This window comes from Canis lupus, chromosome 6 (genome assembly GCF_003254725.2).
Source record: "Canis lupus dingo isolate Sandy chromosome 6, ASM325472v2, whole genome shotgun sequence".
Classification (NCBI taxonomy): Eukaryota; Metazoa; Chordata; class Mammalia; order Carnivora; family Canidae; genus Canis; species Canis lupus.
In genome coordinates this window covers 69451340-69467163 of record NC_064248.1, presented here as the reverse complement: position 1 = coordinate 69467163, position 15824 = coordinate 69451340, and the positions used below count along the sequence as shown (strand labels likewise).

Below are 15824 nucleotides of genomic sequence, written 5' to 3'. Positions count from 1 at the left end.
TATAAGTACATTCAGAATGCATTTAATTACGATGTAATAAGATTGGCTAATATCATCTGATATTCTCAGATTCTTTCACTCTGAGACTTAAAAATATTTAAGAATTCCCTGTTTATAGGGTGTACTTTTCAACATAGTATTTAAAGGTCTTCAAAACCTGGCTCCAACCACATTCAACCTCCATCTCTAGCAACTTCTTCTCTGGGTACCAGTCTACTGTTTCAGCCACATCCAACTACTGGCCACCTGCCAGTGTGCCTTGCAGCTCTGTGCCTCTCTGATGCTCCCCATTCTGTTTCCTGTTTGGACCAACCACCAATCTTCTTTATTCACTCTTCTTTCAAATATAATTATTTAGACCTGTCTAGATATATTTTTCACCTCCCTCAAGACAAAAACCATGTCTTATTCTTTCTTGTATATGCAATGTTTACTATATAATACTCAATAAATGTTTGCTAAATGAATATATGAATAAAATGAAGACAACAGTAACTGAGAGACTATTTTATATAAAAAATATTTTAATATCTACATTAACGAGATGCAGAGTTGACATAATACAGACTTAATAGAGTTTAAAATAGACAAAAGAATAAAATCTCCCCAAATGAGAATTAGAAAAAATGTTTTAAAAAAATTATTGACCCTATTTGAAATAAGAAATCATTATATTTCAAAACAGTAAGACCTAAACATATTTAAGCCTCCTTTACCCATTTTTTCTGTAAACTACACAGCAACCTACCAACAAAAATTAGATTTTAAAAATTGAAACCTTGATTTGTCTTGAAAAATAAACAAACCAGACTGGTCTGAGTCTTTAGGGCTGCGGTTAAGGAATTTGATGAGAAATGTGGAATCTCTCTCGAGAAAAAGGCAGATAAACAAGGACACAATTAGTTAAGAGCTTAAACAGCCTCTTAACTAGGTAAAAGCTTGTGTAGGTCTTGCAGAATTAGTATAAAATTAATTAATTTGGGGGAATTTTGAAGATTCACTCATGATGAAAAAAAGTCGACTCAAAACATTGCTTTATAGGGCCAGAAAGCAGAATTATGGTTGTCAAGGACAAATGTGGGGAGAACAGATGGTTTTTTAAAGTAGGCTCTATACCCAGTGTGAAGCGTGAAGCGGAGCTCCATCTCACAACCCTGAGATCAAGACCTGAACTGAAACAAAGAGTTGGATGGATGCTTAACCAACTAAGCCACCCAGGCAGGCACCCCTTGAGTGACTTTTTAAAAGTATCAAATAGTTAGTATGAAAATTCCAGACACATCTCTATAGTTTCTTTTTGTTGTTGTTTTATTTTTTTCTGAAACACTTGAAAAGTAAGTTGCAGATATCACAACAGTTCACATCTTAACAGTTTAGCATGTATCAACCAAGGGTAGGTATGAAAATTTTAATAACTGCAGGACATTTTTTAAAAGTCACTCAAAGTACAATTCACAAGTAATCTTTGTATGACTTATCACTATGGACTTAGAAGTTTTTACTTATTCAGTGTTTTCACAATCAATTACAATTATTTCTCATTTTGAATTTCTTAAAAATGTCTGTCATTCTTACTTTATATGTTGCTAGAAGTATCAAAGCTGACTTCCTTTCCATTTAATTATTTTCATTTTTAATATATTTTAAATTTTATACTTATTTTTATGTTTTGGCTTGGAGGCTTGGGTGGTCTCTTTATCCTTTTAACTTCTAATACTCAGATATAGATAGGTAAGTTAGTTGTTCTAGATTAATTCTCCCAGGCATACAGGACTCCTTTCAATATGGAGATGAAGATCTCCTTTTATTTCAGAAAAGTTTTATAATTTTAAACGTTATATCTGTCCATTTTCCATTTGTTTTTCTAGTTTGTTTTTTTTTTTTTTTTTTTTTTTTATTTTAAATTTTTTTATTTATTTATTTATGATAGTCACAGAGAGAGAGAGAGGTAGAGACATAGGCAGAGGGAGAAGCAGGCTCCATGCACCGGGAGCCTGACGTGGGACTCGATCCCGGGTCTCCAGGATCGTGCCCTGGGCCAAAGGCAGGCGCCAAACCGCTGCGCCACCCAGGGATCCCCTGTTTTTCTAGTTTGAGTTCTTGAACTAAATATATTGGATTTTCTCCATCACTCTTTCTCTGATCCTTTCAGCTCTCTTATTTCAGTTTCATTTTCTTGACTTTTTCATTTCTATTCTTTATGTGTCTTATTGAACTTTTGGTAATATCTATCTTCCCTTGGGTACCTTGTAATTTAGTTTTCATTTCTGAAATGATTTTTGTCTTTTTCTGTCAATTTCCTTCCAGACTTCAATCAGCTCCTGTTTCATACATCTTTTTGTTTGTCCATTTCAATTGTTGAGTTTTGGAACTCTGATTCATAGCATCCTTCATAATGCAATTGCATTATGAAGTGTGTGTGTGTGTGAAGAAGGTGTTATTTAAATTTTGTTTTCTTATAGCAGCAACTTTATGCAGATCCTGGCTTCTTTTTACGTTAAAGATTATTTGTATTGGGTTGCTCCAGAATCAGCAATAGCAAGTTACCCTGTGATGAGGAAAAGAGAGATAATTTGGCTTTATTAAGGATTCTCAGTTCAAGAGCACCCTCCTCTGTGGCAATGGTGAAGTATAGACTAATAAATGATACTTTTTGTGGTACAGGTGGTGCAAACAGAATTTATCTTTTTAAAAAATTTATCTTATTTCCTTTGGACTCTAATCTTCAGCTGCTTCTTTCTTTCCTTTCACCACCAAGCCTCCAAAGGACACCTCCCCCCCCACTTCTTGTAAGGTATTTCCATTCTTGCAGAATGAGTGCTTTCCCCACTTTCTAAGCCTCATCTCCCAAATCAGGCTGTTGATCAAGTAGTTCATGCCATTAGTCTAATTCAGAAAGTAAGAAAACTACAAATGCTAATTTATATGGCTGCCATCCTAAGGAAACTGGGAAATTTTCTCTTGCAAAAGGGTAAGGTTGTCTTTCTTAAAGCCATCCTAATATTTCTTTTATTTAATACTTTGAGTCCCTCCTAAAAGATGTTATTTATAGATGGTATCTATAATATCTATTATCTTTTTCCAAGATCCTTCACTAAAATTTAACTAAATAACAAGGGAATAATTTCTGCATGGAAAAAGCTGTATATTCCTTTTTTTACTTAACTATTTTTTTTTAACTGTGCTTTTGTAGAAAACCATAGTAAATGGAATTTGTTTATATTATAAAAGGGTTTTGGGTCCAATATAGTGATGCTACCTTCTCAAATTGAAATATTATGCAAATCCTCTGCATACTAAATAAAATACTACTGGTAAAATTCCAACACCTACAAAGTCTTTACAACCCTCATCTCTTGTGTTCTTTTATTCTGTCACTGATGCCCTCAAAAATCTTTCTGTGCTATCCAAGCACTCCTGAAATAGCACTGTAAAATTACTTACTGTGTCCTAATACGAGACCATCTCTGATTTTAATTCTTTATCACCATATTGAGATTAGATTATTTGTGCATAAAATGACAAAGTTTACTGTGAGCAGAACACCAAGGCACCTTTTCAAACACTAGAAATACGGCCAAGAACAAAGAAGAAAGCAGAGACACCGTGCTATGTCAAGTCAAACTAAAAATTAAGAAGATCAAGGGGTGTCTGGATGGCTCAGTAGGTTAAAGCATCTGCCTTTGGCCTCAGGTCATGATCCAAGGTTCTGGGATTGAGCCATCTGGCTCCCTGCTCAGTGGGAAGACTGCTTCTCCCTCTCTCCTTCTTGCTTGTGCATGCTCTGTCTCTCAAATAAATAAATAATTTTTTTTAAATTAAGAAGATCAATAAATAATTCAAGACACATCACCTTGGGTAATCCAAAAAAAGAAAACTAAGAAGAAATTCTCAAAATGTATCAAAAACAGGAAGCTAGCCAAAGTTTGTGTTGCCTCTTGAACATGATAACTCAAAGTCATTACTTGAAACTGAAGTATATAGAAAAACTAAATCAATTTCTTTTTTTAAAAGATTTTATTTATCTTAGAGGGTAAGAGAGAGAAAGAGAGTGCAAGCACGAGCAGCAGGGATGGAGAGGGAAAAACAGACTCACTGCTGAGCAGGGAGCCCAATGAGGAACTTAAAATCAGGGCCCTGGGATCATGACCTGAGCCGAAGGTAGACACTTAACCAACTGAGCCACTCAGACATCCCGCAAATTAATTCTTAATACAATCTTGTTTTTTTAAAAAAAGATGGAAAAATTTCTACTCATAAATTGTATTTTTCAAAATGCCCAAGCATTCATGTAATTGACAACACGTATTGTTGTACAAGATACACATGACAAACCTGGGCCTTACGACATTATGAGAGTTTAAAGACACTCTAAGGGAGAAAAGCTCAAACGTACTCGACAAACACAAAGTGCTATTACAACTCCAGAAAGGTCCCAAGAGTCACTGCAATTTATTTTTGTGAATACTGGTTATACGAGGTGACTGTCTAATGCATCCTTTTCCTTGAAATGAGATCCCCTCCAAACTTGCAGCATCATCATTCTTATAATTATCAAACTAAAAACTTGTGAAAGAAGATATTAAAACAGAACCTTGACTACTACTTACTTTGAAATAGCACAAGGAAGAAGATGAACCAGGGGAAAGAGATATAATGTGAGATACAAAACAGAGAGTTAACTCCCAAGAGGATGAAGTTATATTAACTTATGGCCCAGTGGCTGAAATGCACCTTACTTTCTGTCAGCTTGCAGTACAGTATAAAAATGCACACGCCCGTTAGAAAGAATACCTCCTGTGCAAACTCAGTCAAGCGGTTCTAACAAAATTTCTGAAAACCAAGCTTTAGCTTTCACTGAGGGACTTCAGGAGTAACCTCCTGTCTAGTAGTTGTAGGCAGGCTTACCAAAAGTTCACAAAATCAGCTAGCTTGTATATATAAGAAATTACCTTTGTAGAGTCAAAAGCAATTATAAAATAGTAGTGGTGGAGGTGGTCAGAGGAAAACCTGTCAAAATTATTAAGCACTTACCCTGCAATAGGCACTCTATTAGGTACATACAACTACAATTTTATGTGTATTATTCTAGCCATTTTATTTTGCTACTAGATACATATCTATGTATACATGAGAAGTATGTAGAAATTCTATAGTTTCATTAATAAATTATACTCCACGTATAATTGAGCCACTTGCTTTTTTCACTTAATATTATGTTTTTGAGATCCAAGTACATCAACATGATTACCAACCTAGTTTGTTTCTGTTAAAACCTGTATGGTATAATACGAAAATGCTCCACTTTATTTGTATATTTCAATACTAATGGACATCTGCTTCCAATTATTTATTATTAGAAATAATGTTGCAGGGTGCCTGGGTGGCTTAGTTGGTTAAGCGACTGCCTTCAGCTCAGGTCATGATCCTAGGGTCCTGGGATCCAGTCTCACATGGGACTCTCCCTGATCAGCAAGGAGTCTGCTCCTCCTACCCCTCCCCCCTAGTAGTGCTTGCTTGCTCTCTCTCTCTCTCTCACACATACTCTCTGGCTCTCAAATAAATAAAATCTAAAAAAAAAAAAAAAAAAAGTTACAATAAATATTATTTCAGACTCTCTCGTCAACATGTGCAAGAGATGTTCTGTAACAGGAGCAAACTATAGCCCACAGGCCAAATCTGGCATGTTACTTGTTCCTGTATGTCCTATGAGCAAAGAATGGTTTGTACATATTTTAATAGTTGCAAAAATTAATAAAAAAATATTTCATGACAAATGAAACATAAAATTCAGGCTTTAGTATACACAAATTTTTATTTGGACATAGACATTCATCTGATAATGCATTATCTGTGACTGCTTTTGCACTGTAACAGCAGAGCATTTGCAAACAAGACTATATGACCTACGAAGGTTAATATACTTACTATCTGGTCCTTTAGGAGAAGTTTGTCAACTCTTGTTCTAGAATAATTATTTAGAAGATGGATTTGCGGGATCCCTGGATGGCGCAGCGGTTTGGCACCTGCCTTTGGCCCGGGGCGTGATCCTGGAGACCCGGGATCGAGTCCCACATCAGGCTCCCGGTGCATGGAGCCTGCTTCTCCCTCTGCCTATGTCTCTGCGCCTCTCTCTCTCTCTCTGTGACTATCATAAATAAATAAAAAAAAAAAAAAAAAAGAAAAAAAAGAAGATGGATTTGCTAGGTCATAACTTAGTATGACCACCTATTTTTTAAAATGAGGTATTTGGTCTAATTATATTTAATATAACTGATATACCTGGATTTAGAACTATTATCTATTTTCTATTTCCCATCTATTTGATGTTCCTTTTTCCTTCCTTTTCTCCTTCTGAGGTAACCAAATATCATATTAATCCTTTTTTCCTCTTTTAACATGGTAGTGATACATATATTTACCGTTATAGTGGTTACTTTGGACATTAGAACACCTAACTTTGACTTGTTAGTCTAATCAAACTGATTATGTTTACCATTTCTCCAAGGAGAATAGTATTTTACATTTCTATTTATCCATTTGTCTTCTACATTATTGTCGTTATATATTTTAATTCTACAAACATTTTTTTTAAACTGAATGAGATCTTTTTGGGGAGGGGTCTCATCAATATGTGATTATATTAAATGATATACTTACCTATTCCGTTTCTCTTTACTCCTTACTGAATTTCTGTGTTTCCCTTTAAGATCATTTTATTTCTGGCTTGAAGAACTCCACTTATTTTTATTTTAGTGCAGGTGCATTGGCAACAAATCCTGTTTTATCTGTCTGAAAACATCTTATTTCACCTTCATTTTGAGAAGATATTTTTGTTGTGTATGGAATTATAGATTACAAGTTTTCTTCCTTCCAGCACTTTAAACATGTTATTTTATTGTTTTTGGTTTCCACTGTTTAGGTTAGTATTAAAGGTAACATGTCTTTTCTTCTCTGGTGGACTTTAAAGATTTTTCTCTATATTTTTTCAGCATTCTATGACGTGCCAAGTTGTGGTTCACCTAGCTTAGGGTCAGCAGAGTTAACTCTATGTATTTTGATGTATTTCCTTAGTTTTGCTCATTATCTCTTTAACTATTGGTTCTTCTCTATTTTCAATCTTTAGTCTAGTTTAAGATACTTTATACATGTTAAACTGTTTTACTGAATCTACTGTTTCTTATTCTTTTCTGTTTGTTTCTTTCTCTGCTTCAGTTTGGAGATTTTCTATTGAATTGTCCTCAAGTACACTAATCCTGTTTTGTGACCATCCAATTTGATATCAAGCCATTCATTGAGTTCTTTAGTTCAAATACTACATTTTCAATTTGAGAATGTTCATTTCACTGTTTTAGATATATTCATATTCTCTGGTATTTCCCTATCTTTTCATTTGTTTTCAAGAATTTTTTCCTTTTCCTTGAACATATTAAAAATATTAAAAACATGGAAAAAATAAAATAAAAATAAAAACATGGTTTAACGGGAACTTGTAAGGTTCTCATTTACTAACTCCAAGTTCTAGATCACTTCTTGGTCCACCTTTATCTCCTCAGAATTACAAGACTAGTAAATTGAGCTCTGGTTTTCAGAGGTTTCCTGCTTAGCAGTTAGCCTTCCTTTAGTTTCAGAATTTGGCAAATATTTTGAAAGGGAAACTGGTTTTGTGATTGAGTGACAACTGTGTTACTCCACCTCACACAATTACCAAAAATTTTGCTGATTTCTCTCTACCCACAAGCAATGACCTACTTCCTGGATCAAACTCAGATTTCCAACTTTGCTACTCCCAGAATCAGTAAATTAACCCACTGCAAAGTGGCTATGGATTTTTAGCTCACCTCTGAGAAGTTTTCCCAAATCTGGATTTTTGGTTTCGTGGTCCTCATTGCTTCTGCACTTCTCTGATGTCTTTAAAAATATTATTTTTGTCTAGTTTTTCTAATTGTTCTTGGTGAGATCACATATGCCTGTTGTAAATTAAATTATTTTATCCTAACCAGAATCAGAAACTGTATCCTACTACTCTTCATGTTTAATGTTTTCATAATTATTCATTTATTTTTTTAAATTTTTATTTATTTATTCATGAAGACACAGAGAGAGGCAGAGACATAGGCAGGGGGAGAAGCAGGCTCCCTGTAGGGAGCCTGATGTGGGACTCGATCCCAGGACCCCAGGATCACGCCCCAAGCCAAAGGCAGATGCTCAACCACTGAGCCACCCAGGTGCCCTATACTCATTTCTAAGTGTTTTTAAAATTTCCATTGATATATTTACTCTAAGAATTACTCAAAGTGTGTTTTAGAACTCCCACAGATACTATTTTTTAAACATTTTTTATTTTTTGTATTTTTTCTAACAATGATATGGTGATCCAAAAAAAAATATCCCATAAGAATTCTAACACTTTACTGTTTTTAAGATGTGCTTTTTTTGGCCTACTATGGGTCATTTTTTAAAAATATTACATTTGGGCTTGTGAAGAATGTTTACTCTCTAATTGCTGAATCTATAGATCAAGCTTATTAATCATGTTGTTTGTATCTTTAAAAACATTTGGGAAGATCTTTTAACAGTTTCTGATACTATGATGTTGAAATCTTCCTCTACAATGGTGAATTGATCAAACTCTTAAGGATGTAAATTAAAATATATTGTAGTTCTGCTACTAGGTAATTGAAAGTTTTCATGCCTCTAGACTTCCTAACGAGCCAGACTTTTAACCTTCTTCATGCTTGCTAATGCCTTTCCTTAAGTCTATTTGTCTGATACCAATACAGCCCCTATAAACTTTTTTTGGTTAGCAGTTGCCTGGTGATCCTTTTATTCTCAGCTATTTAATGTCATTCATTATGTGTTATGTCTGCAGTTAGATTTCTTTTTATCCTAAATATTGATGATCTCTGTCTTTAAATAAAATTTATTTAAATGTATTCTTACAAGCAACATAATTATAATTGTCCCCTTACTTCATAACTTCTATTGTCTTTTCTTGCTTCACCTTCACTTCTTTGCAGCCTCATTTTTTTAATTCCATTTTTCTCCTGTAATATTTCTATTTCCTCTATTTCTATTAATTTGTCAATCTCTTTTAATTTGTCAATCTCAAAGTAAAATGCATACATACTTTACTGTCTAAAACTATTAAAACTTACTACTCTTCCCCCCTCAAAAAAATCTCAGAATACTTTAAAGCCCAACATTTCCTCTTCTTCTTCTTCTTTTTTTTTTAATATTTTATTTATTTATGACAGACACAGAGAGAGAGAGGGAGGCAGAGACACAGGCAGAGGGAGAAGCAGGCTCCATGCAGGGAGCCCGAAGTGGGACTCGATCCCGGATCTCCAGGATCACGTCCTGGGCTGAAGGTGGCGCTAAACTGCTGAGCTACCCGGGCTGCCCTCCTCCTCTCCTTCTTATATATTATTGTCATTAAATATATTAGTGCTTTAACTTCCGCAATTATCATCATCATTACCATCATAATTATAAAACATACTCGATTTTTGTTAAATTTCCTACCATTTTTACTAATTAAAGAGCTCAGCATCCTTCCTTCCACTCAGACCTCTTTTCCAGCTCCCTTACCCTCTTCAAGAAGTACATCGACTTTAGATGTTGTTTAAGTAAGGTGTATTGATTCAATATACTCTCAGCTTTTGTATGTTTGAAAATGTTATTTTTTTTCATTCTTTAACCACAGTTTAGCTGGGTAATCAACTTTAAGCTGAGTTATTTTCTTAAGCCTAACTACCCACAAATGGACCCACAGCTTTTTGTCCTGACCTTCACAGAAACCCATTCTAACTCAAAACTCTAGATTTCCATATCAGGAGTTATCATTTCCGGGAGCCTCATCTTCCACGTTTACTTACCCCTTGTGTTTTAGCTCCTTAAATGTATTCCTCCTACAGACTTTCCTATCACTGAGGAAAGTGGAGCTATTGGGAGCCACTGTTCAGCAATGGGTTCCTAGAAATACTTTCTGCCTCAGAGATAAAAGGGGCTGCAAGCAAGATAAAGCATGGTTCCTGGTAAAGGCATGTATGGATTAAGGTGTCTTGGACACATCATGGACCGGGACCCAACTCATTGATACTATTTATAATAAGTCAAGTAGGCCTAGACAATCCGCTGAACTTGTTGCCAAATGCCTAGGGAAGGTGCATGCTTGGAATACCAACTGCAACTACCTAGAAACATTATATATAAAACTAAACCAGTAGAGCACTTTACTCAATAAGAGGATGCCACCGGTTCTAGCTCAATCTGGGAAAAGCCAGAAATGCCATCCATCACACCTTGGTATTGTTTCCATGCAACTACTTTCTTTGCAGCTCAGATATGTATTTAAAAGTGTCTTTTTTTTTTTTTTTTGTAATTTCCCCAAGCATCTTGATATTTTATAACAGAAGAGTTTTTTTAAAAAAAACTAGTCAGCAACAATTCTGCAACTCAAGTCAATTGATTGTTCTTTATTATTAACTTCAAACCACCTCTCTAACTCATTTATATTCATTTCTTATTCTGGGGAAAGTGAAATGTATCTAATTCTGAATATTACAGGGTATTCTTTTATTGAGAAATGTTTCCTTCTGATGAAATTTCAAACTATGAATGCCAAAGGCCATTAAATTCAAGTTGTGTTTTTACATCTAAGGTAAAAATGGGATTTCTCATATTCAGAGCCAACTCTTTGGCAACTTTGATGTACTCTTTACTACTAGAAGTTACCTATTTTGGGCAATACTCAGTTGTATTATGTCTAATTTTCAACAAACTAGATACAAAAAACCCCACCCATAACCTAAAATGATACGAGATATATTTTAATCATTTTCTATGACTTAGAAGACATACTACAGTGTTTTAGCATACTAAAGAGAAATCATTATGAACATTAGTTATTTTTTAAACTATTTTTTAAGGGTAAGTTAGAGCTTTCCCTATCATTAGATACAAGATTTAAATGTCTACATCATGTTTATGCAAAGTAATTAGAGCAGTTATAACTCCTTGTATTGCAAGCAACAGACACTGAAGGTAGTATTTCTAGGCCACAGAATGCATATATTCATAATTTATGTCTCAACATAGAGCTCACTATTACCTGTCTCAGTATCTTAGAGCAAAAGTGCAAAACATCGTCCTACAGCACGTAGTCCTTAAATCACCTAACAGAAATGTAAAATACGATGCTCTTACTCCATTTCTCAACATACATATGCTTAATATACATATATTTGGTATAAGAATAAACATTTAAAAGATTAATATACTAATTTAAAACAACCCAGTTTTAACTGCTTACCAAGTATCTGAATCTCTGACTGTTCAGATCCATTAAGCTAGGTCCACTACAGCTCAGTATGATGCAAACTAATTCTCAGCCAGCATCCACACTTACTTGCAGGTGACAAATTTACATATTCTAGGATCAAATCCCTCAAAATCCCCTATTTCATTAATTTTCATTTGCTTTTCACTTTTGAGAAATCATACTAGAAAACATCAATTAACATTAGAAGCTGATCCCATGAGATGAGGGAGAAAGACCCTTAATATTGAAGTTAAAATGAGGTTGATCAATCTTACTGAAAAAAAGCATTCCATAACAATATGTGGGGTTTTTTTAGTGTAAGTACTTTCAGAATAATATGTGACAATTTCATAGAATTAAAGAAGGGACAAAGTCCGGAATATCACTGAGTATGACAAGAAGTTTGTATACCAGAATCTCAAACAAACATGGAGAAATAACAGAACTAGTCAATGTTAGATAAATTAATATCATCTGTAGCTCAAATGAAAATTATGTTTGTTTCATGAAGAAACAATGTTCCCTTTTTCATATAAATTCTTAATTACTATTTATATTACTAAGACATAGTTAAAATCAAATGTTATCAATTTCTTGTTTTTTCTTTATTTTTATGAGAAAATTAATTTTGAAATAAACCTTTTTAATTACCTGCTACCTTATAAGAATTTATCTATTACATATACAGGAAAAAATATATACATATATAGGTACTTTAGGGGCATCTGGGTGGCTCAGTTAAGCATCCGACTCTTGATTTCATCTCAGGTCATGATCTCCAGATTGTGAGATCATGCCCCATGCTGGGCTCCACACTGGGCATGGAGTCTGCTTAAAAGTCTCTCTCTCCCATTCCCTCTACTCACGCCTCTCTAAGAAAAAGAAAGAAAGAAAAAAAAAAACTCCATATTTTAAATAATATTATATTGATTAAATGAAAACTCACATAAATGACTTTACTTGCAATTTTTAGGTATGGTTAGGCTCTATTAAAAAATTATCACAAAATTTCTAATTATCAATTAATGAGCCTTGAGAAAATAATAATATTCTAATAAATTTAACAACCATACCCCAAAATTGATATCGGTCATGAAGGATACTGCTGGCAAAGAATTCAGGCCATGGTTCCCTACCAGGTTCATTTTTTTCCCCCACAGTAAAATCTGTATAGTTTAACACTAATATTATTTTATCAGAGTGAGTTCTAAACAATGAGTTAATATTTACAAGATAATTATTGGTAAAATAAAAACACAATGAAATAACCATAAAGTCCTGAAAGTGTTATATATAAATCAGATTTTAAAATATTGAATTCAGTTTTCCCCACTGATAAATTATAAATGAAAACTGCTCTATCTGTATTACTAATTAATCATAAATACTCTTCACAAACACCTTAAGATTTCTTAGGACCCTTCAATTTCTTGATTAAGCATTTAGTAATATTCTAAATATATGCCAGAAGAGCAGCAGTTCAAAAAGATCCTATATTTACTTGTTTTTTTTTTTAATTCCATATTATCACATTTATTAAAGCAAGGCAACCCACATATAGTGAAAAATTTTTATCATTCTTTTTTAAACTAAAAATTCAACATCAAGAGCCTTTTCTCCTGACACTGGTCTGAAGAAACAAATATAATTTATTTGAAGATACAAACTACTTCAACCTTCAGCATTAAAAAAAAAAAAAAAAAAAAAAAAAAAATTGTTCCATATGTACAAACATGTGATTCTACTGCCATCTTCTGGTTAAATACAATTTCCCAATTCCTTGTAGTACTCCAAATAAGAAACTACCAGATATAAAATAAGTACTTTCTAGTACCAGATTACTAAAAGTAGAATAGATAATTTTTGCAAATGGCCAAAAATACATTAAAAATAGAATTCTAACAATAGTTTTTATTAGTATATATAATATGCTTTCTCACTAAGTTGAACTTATTAGGCACTTTATTGTATTTGAGCATAGAACTAAGACCTTATAAGGAAAATAAAAAATTTTTTTTAGGAAAATAAAAATTAACTATCTTAATAACCTTATGTAGTGAAATTATTATTCCCATTAACAGATAAGGAAACTGAGAATCCAAGAAGTCATATGGTTTGTCCATAGTACATAGCTAGTAAAGGGCAGACACTCTAAATTCAGGAACTGGCTGATTCCAATGACTCTGCCTTTGATTATTATGCTATAATATCCTCTATTCAGATAATAGACAATGAGTTGATTTAACTCATTCAAGACACTACAGCTTAATTTAGTGGAACAAAGCAACAATATTACAATTCATAAGGAGACCAAGAGAGTTACAGAACATAGAATCAAGGAGTTAAACCTTAAAGGTCCCACAATCTACTTTCCCATATAATTCAAAAATTTATTCCTTAAACATCCAATAGATTAAGTTCTAATGTTCTATTTTATAAATAATACCATAACATTTTTAGAGTTTTTTCAATTTTCATTTTTTGGGTCCTATATGTTTAGAGTTTGAATTAACTTTGCTTTGATCAGTTTTGAATATTAATAAATATTAGTTGGAAATTAGTATCCCTAGGAAACATAATATTTAGTAATTTATATTCAGAGAAGTATTACTTACACAAAAGGATACAATACTATATTCTGCTATATACTATTCACATACATTGATTTCTTAAAAGTCATAAACCAATTCAATGGATGTTTTTGTTTAATTGTAGGTAGTGAAATAAATTGCTTAAAAAAATCTGTCCATGAAATGATCAACACATTATTTGAAACAATAACAAACTGCAACAATAAAACTTTAATGTATGCAAATTGATGAGCAGGATAATTAAATTATCAGTTTTGTCTTTATAAATCTAATAATCACATCTAATTTATGCTCTCGAATTCTAATTTAATGAGTTTCTGAATGACTATAATGACTAACAATTATAAATAGCAATATAAAATAAGTGGGCAAATAAGATACTTAATATAGAATTACACTGATGACTAAAATAATCACTTTGAAAAAATATGCCAGTATGCAGAATAGTGGGGAGAAACCCTGTCAACCACTCCTTGAACCATCTGGGTGACTCTCTGATTCATAAAGCTTCATAGTCATTTTATAATTTCTATGAGCAATAGTCAGTGAACTATTTAATCACAAAGTTTCATAATCCTCAGTCTGTTTTACCCAACTCCACAACAGAGGATTCTACTGCATATGTGTATTTAAATTTTGATTTGATTTCCTAGTAAACACTATAAGTAGAGACTAGAATTAATATAATATAAGAGATACTAAAATAGGTTCTTACTTACATATAAATTTTGGAATCATTTTGTCAATCTCTACAAAAAAGACTGCTGGGATTTTGACTGGGTATGATTTGATCAACACCCAGATTCAATGAGATCCAAGATACAGTCGATATAAAAATTAATTGCACTTTTATAGTTGAGCAACAAATGAAAAATAAATTTTTAAAATATCACTTAAACCAGCATCAAAAACAAAGATAGTTAGGAATAAATTTAATGAAAAGTACAGAAAACATCTACACAGGAAATAATTAAATAATACAGAGAGAAATTATAGGAATTCCTAATAAATGTAGAGGTATGGTCAAGGGTCAGAGGATTCAATATTGTTAAGGTATCCATACTCATTAAATTACTATAGAGTCAATCCAAATCCAGTCAAAAGATCAGCAGGATTTTTTTTTTTTTTTTTTTTAATTGACAAACTGGTGGGGCACCTGGGTGGCTCAGTCAGTTAAACATCCAACTCTTGATTTTGGCTCAGGTCATGATTTCAGGGTTGTGAGACTGAGCCCTGCATCAGGCTCTGTGCTGCATATGGGCCCGTTTAAGTTTCTCTCTCTCCTTCTGTCCCTCCCCCAACCCTCCTAAAAAAAGAAGAAAAGAAATGAAATTGACAAAAAAAAAAAAAGAAAGAAAGAAAAAGAAATTCTAAAATTTACGTGGAAACACAAAGGATCTAGAACACTCAAAAGAACCTTAAAAAACATTTGTAGGGTGTATATAAACTGATGTCAGAACTTAGTGTAAAGCCACAATAATCAAGATAGTATAATACTGGTGTAAACTGATATACAGCTCAATACAACAGAAGAGAGCGTAAAATAGACTCACATACACGGTGGTCGGATGAGTTTTTACAAAGGTGCCTATATAATCCAATGAGGAATCCAATCTTTTCAACACATGGTGCTGGAATAACTAGATACCCACATGGAAAAATAAATTTCAACCCTTACTTAACACTACACTTCAAACTTAAAGCATAGCCTAAACATAAAGGTTAAAACTATACAACTTCTAGAAGAAAATGAAAGAAAGCTTTTGTGATCTTGAATTAGGTTAAGAATCATTGCACAAAGGACATTAAGCATGAAAGAAAATATTATTGAATAATGAACTCCATTAACATTAAATCTCCTATTCTTCAAAAGATATAAAGGATAGAAAAGGAAAGCCAAAGACTAAGAA

General features: G+C 33.1%; 1 protein-coding gene across 1 annotated transcript in view; it reads right to left on the bottom strand.

Moving 5' to 3' along the window:
• Positions 1–15824, bottom strand: part of PIGK (phosphatidylinositol glycan anchor biosynthesis class K) — a 107186-nt gene that overhangs the window by 36709 nt on the left and 54653 nt on the right. The gene's annotated exons all lie outside the window — the stretch shown is intronic.